Source organism: Propithecus coquereli, unplaced genomic scaffold (genome assembly GCF_000956105.1).
Source record: "Propithecus coquereli isolate 6110/MARCELLA unplaced genomic scaffold, Pcoq_1.0 Scaffold147, whole genome shotgun sequence".
NCBI lineage: Eukaryota > Metazoa > Chordata > Mammalia > Primates > Indriidae > Propithecus > Propithecus coquereli.
The window spans coordinates 2,305,228-2,310,612 of NW_012139080.1; positions in this window are offsets into that span (position 1 = coordinate 2,305,228).

The following is a 5,385-nucleotide window of genomic DNA, read 5'->3' on the forward strand; positions in this document are numbered from 1 at the left end:
GGGCAGGGTGGGGTGACTTTAGATAATGAGATCAGAGACTATATGAGGTCTTGACATTTGAGCTGAAGGATGAGGAGGAAGTTCCACGGGGCAACCAGACGGCGGGAACAGCTTGTGCAAAGGCACTGGGTAGGAGCAACAAGCTTAGCATGTTTCAGAAGCAGAAAGAAGGCAAGTGCGGCTGGAGAATAGTAAAGAAACAGGAGAGTGCCAGTGAGGAAGAGCTATTAATAGAATCCAGAGAGGCAGGAGGCGAACTGGAAGGGTTTGGTGTCTCCAAAGCCAAGAAAAGAGAGTGTTTTTAGAAAGACAGAGCCATCAACTGTTCTAAAAGCTGCTGAGAAGAACATAAAGAATTGGCCGATAGATTTGGCAAGGAGTGCTTCAGAGACCTTGTCAGGAGCAGTTTCCATGGCTTGGTTGAGACTAAAAGCCTGATGAGTGTGTTGAATTGAAGCCAGGACATGAAGAAATGGAGGCAACCAGTATAGAATTAGTTTGAAAAGAACCGATGTCCTAAGAAGACAAGTAGAGCAGGATCTTGGGGTATGGAGTTGAGAAAACTTTTTGTTTTGATTTGGTTTGGGCTTTGGGTTTTAGGTTTTTGGTTATTGGTTTTAAGATGGGAGATGGGACAGCCTACATGGGCTGAAGTATGCTGAAGGGAAGGAGGTAAGATACAGAAGTCTCTGGAACGTACCAGTCACTCAGTACATGCAGTTCCCATCCTTACCCTTGCGACTGAATTGGAGACAGCTAATGCGGCAACTTGGGAGATTTTTGTTCCTGATTTAATTGGGAATTGTAGTTATTTTGTTAACTTTTCTCATTTAACTCAGGAGCTACTTATGGTTTAGTGTCTAATTTGTAGAGTTTCTGGAAGTAATAAAGCAATCTTTTTTCTAAAATATACAATTTTAAATTGCCATTGATTTACACTTGTCTCCTTTCTTCCTCTCTTTGCCGGCTCCTATTGAGTTTTTTGTGATGAAACGCGGTTGGGTGCAGAGACCCAGCCCTGACTGGGCTCTGCCCAGGGTGTCTCCAGTGATCTCAGGGGTATTGAAATTTTTCCTACAGACGATTGAAGCAGTCGACTTTCATTTACTTTAATTAAATATATAAGCTATAAAGAAGGGCTTTTTTTTTTCTTTAAACAAATAGACAAAAACTTCCCACCTTTGCCCCGAGGCACACGGGAAGCCACGAGTTCCCCTCAGTGGTTGGGATACACATGACTGGCAGACTCCATTTTCCCCATTGCATCTTATGGAGATTTTCCTTTTCTGTATGCCATGACCCGAAGAAGATTGGGAAATGCTGATTTACAAACGTTGTGTGGGAGTCAAACGTCGGACCCGGCCTTCTTGCCTTTCTCCTGGTTCTTCCTAGCTGGGCCCCTGGGCATCGTCCCACCTCCACTGCCAGCCCTGCCGGTCTCGGTCTCTCTGAGAGACTTCCTATCCTTTTTCTCCTCACCAGCCTTGCATAGGACAGTGTTGTGTTTGGGGTTGCTGCCTGGAGAAAGGGAGGAAACAAGTGAAATCACTGATGTACACGTGTGTTTTAGTTAATGTCAATTTCCCCAGTTGCTGTGAGTTAGCACAAACTACTCAGGAATCCCCACTCCAGGGGCAGATAATTAGGAGGTGAAGAACCCTAATCAGGAATCCTTTCTCCAGATTCTGCAAATGCTCCAAATATCATCAACGAAGTCAGCGCCAGAAGGTTTCCTAATTAGCATATGGATGTTAGGTTTAAGTTTTTCACTGGGAAAATAAGTGTTTTCAAGATATATGCTTAGCTAAAATGATTATGCATGTACCACCACCCTGCAGGAACAAAGTAATAAGCACCCAAGGAGCCCTGCAGTCCAAGTCCTTCAGAGCAGCCCTGCAGTTGCAGAATTCCATGTGGTCCTGAACAACCCATTCACAGGGGACTCCACTGCCTGATCCGGCCAGACTTGCCGACACTTCCACACAGGGTTCAGAATGCCTAAAAGGACGAGAACAGGGGCTGCACCAAGCCTAGAAGAAAGGTTGTATGATGCTTTTGAACCTCTTTTCTTACAAATGTCTGTACATGTGGAAGAATTCTGAGATCAACTTCCATTTCTAACCTGGTTCAGTTACCTGCTGCTACTTGTCAAACCACCCCAAAACATAATGACTCGAAGCAATGATTTACTAATTTTCATGATCCTGTTGGTTGGCAATCTGGGTCATTATTCTGATGGTCTAGTGCAGGTACGGTTGTCTGATGACTGGGGCTGTCCTCAATCCCATGTCTGGCGATGGGTGTCACCTGTCGGGGGGTCATGTGATCCATATAAGCACCCAAACCCCAGGAGACTAGACTGAGCTTTGTTGTGTTACGATGATCTCAGGCTTCCCAGAGCATGAGAGGGGAAGCTAAATAGCCTCTAGAAGAGATTGCTCAACATCACTTCTGATGTGTGACTTGGTCAAGATGAGTCGCAAGCCAACCCAGATTCAAAGGGGCAGAAAAGAAGACTCCATATCTCAGTAGGACTGGCAGCAACATCACATTGCAAAGAGGCGTGGCCACAGGGAGAATAATCCATGGGGGCCATTATTATAATGATCAGCTTGCTCATTGGGTAGTGCAATGGTAGGGGAGGAAACAAAGAATTTCTACCGAGTTCTGATCATTTAACAAAAGAACCCAACAAATTAAGCTGAAGCGCATCCTTAATGAGAGTGGATGTAAACTTCTCTTTTCAAACAGTCCCTCATAATTTTGAATTTTTCTTCAAGACAAACGTCCTGTTAGATCTAATGAAAACCTCCTTTTTTGTCTTTAACCTCATAATTTGGCTGTTGAAGAGCTCCAAGTGTTCCAAATAGGAAAAGTGTCAGCGTGGGCATTTTTGATTGCTTATGCTTGCATCGTTATATTATCTTCAACCTCCAGCTCCATTGCTGCAGGGGTTTTAAGCCACCTGTACAATTGGTAAGGGTTACTTAAAATTGGATAGGTTAATACAGAAGAAATCTGTTTTACCTGCACATGACATTTACAACACATCACAATTTGCTATTAGAACATCACTGCTGACCACTCTTTACCATCCCTGCCAGCCCTCGACATGCCTCGACCATGTGGCCTGCTGACATCTGGTCCAAGTAGGGGTTATGATGTCAACCTGCTATTAAATATCAGTAAGCCTTATTTTATTATTTTCGATTATATACATGCAGTATATACAATTTTTCTTCTTATGCCTCTAGTGGATCATCTTTCACATCTCTCTTTGGAGAAATAACAGCTACCTTAATGCAACACATCATTTATAACCTTCTTTTATAATGAGCTTTGTGTGTGGCACCTGCCAGGCCAGCACTGGGGTGAGGCAAGTGAGGTATTTGTCATGGGCACAGAATTTAAGGGGGCACCAGAAAACTTTATTTTTTTAATCTTTCCCAGTTAGAATGGCTTTTATTAAAAAGTCCCAAAACAATAGATGCTGGCACATACATGGCTGTTTACGCCATTGTAAGGTCTTTGGTTTTTACTCTGAAGTAAGTGGAGAGCCTCTATAGGCTTTTTCTTTTTTTTCCTTCGGAATATTATAGGGGTGCAAACACTTTGGTCACATAAATTGCCTTTGTACCTCCCAAGTCAAAGCTACAAGTGTGTCCATCCCTCAGACAGCACACATCGCACCCATTAGGTGTGAATTTATCCATCCCCTCCTCCCCCTCCCGCCTGCCTTATCCCTGATAAATAATACTTCCATATGAGCACATAAATGTTGATGGTTTAGTACCAATTTGATGCTGAGTACATGTAGTGTTTGTTTTTCCATTCTTGTGATACTTCACTTAGAAGAATGGGCTCCAGCTTCATCCAGGATAATACAAGAGGTATTTTTATGGCTGAGTAGAACTCCACGTTATACATATACCACATTTTATTGATTCACTTGTGTATTGATGGGCACTTGGGTTATTTCACATCTTTGCAATTGTGAATTGTGCTGCTAAAAAACATTTGAGTGCAGATGTCTTTTTTATAGAATGTCTTTTTTTCCTTTGGGAAAATACCCAGTAGTGGGATTGCTGGATCAAATGGTAGTTCTACTTTTAGTTCTTTGTAGTATCTTCATACTACTTTCCATAGAGGTTGTACTAGTCTGCGCTCCCACCAGCAGTGTATGAGTGTTCCTATCTCTCCACATCCACACCAGCATTCGTCGTTTTGGTACTTTTTGATAAAAGCCATTCTCACTGGAGTTAAGTGATATCTCATTGCAGTTTTGATTTGCATTTCCCTGATGATTAGAGATGTTGAGCATTTTTTCATGTTTGTTGGACATTAGTCTATCTGCTTTTGAAAAGTTTCTGTTCATGTCCTTTGCCCACTTTTTAATGGGGTTGTTTGATTTTTTTTTTGTTTGCTGATTTGCCGGAGTTCTTTATAGATTCTAGTTATCAGCTCTTTATTGGATGTATAGCATACAAATATTTTCTCTCATTCTGTAGGTTGTCTATTCACTCTAATGATTGTTTCCTTGGCTGTGTAGAAGCTTTCTAATTTGATCAGGTCCCCTTTATTTATCTTTGCTGTTGCTGTGATTGCTTTGGGTGTCTTCTTCATAAATTCTTTGCCTAGGCCGATGTCTATAAGAGTTTTTTCAACATTATCTTCTAGAATTCTTATGGTTTCATGCCTTGGGTTTAAGTCTGTTATCCGTCGTGAGTTGATTTTTGTGAGAGGTGTGGATTCTGTTTCAGTCTTCTACATGTGGCTATCCAGTTTTCCCAGAACCACAGAAAATTTTATAATCAAAATAAATACTATTTTAATGCAATATTTTAAAAATCAAAATTAATGCAAAAAAAATCCATGACAAACACAGTTTGAAAGTTTTCAGTAAAGACAAGATCCAACAGGGCCAAGACTTTGGTGAGACAAGGGAGACAGTTTTGTGCCAGGGAATAGCTGCATACTATCTTTATTTTAAACGTTCATATTGTGATTATAGATTTTTTAATAAGACTTTATTTTTTAGAACAGTTTTAGTTCGCAGCAATATTGAGCAGAAAATGGAGTCCCATATACACTGCCTGTCCCTGCAGCCACAGCCTCCCCCCTCCACCATTCCGCACGTGAGTGGGACAGTTGTTACAATCACTAAGCCTGCACTGACACATCATCATCCCCCATTGTTGACACTAGGGTTCACTCTTGGTGTTGTGCATTCTATGGGTTTAGACAAGCGCATAATGATATGTAGCCACCACTGTAGTATCACATAGCATATTCCACTGCTTTAAACATCCTCTGTGCTTTACCTATTCATCCCTCCCCACCAACTGAGCCCTGGCAACCACTGACCTTTTTTTTTTTTTTTTTTTT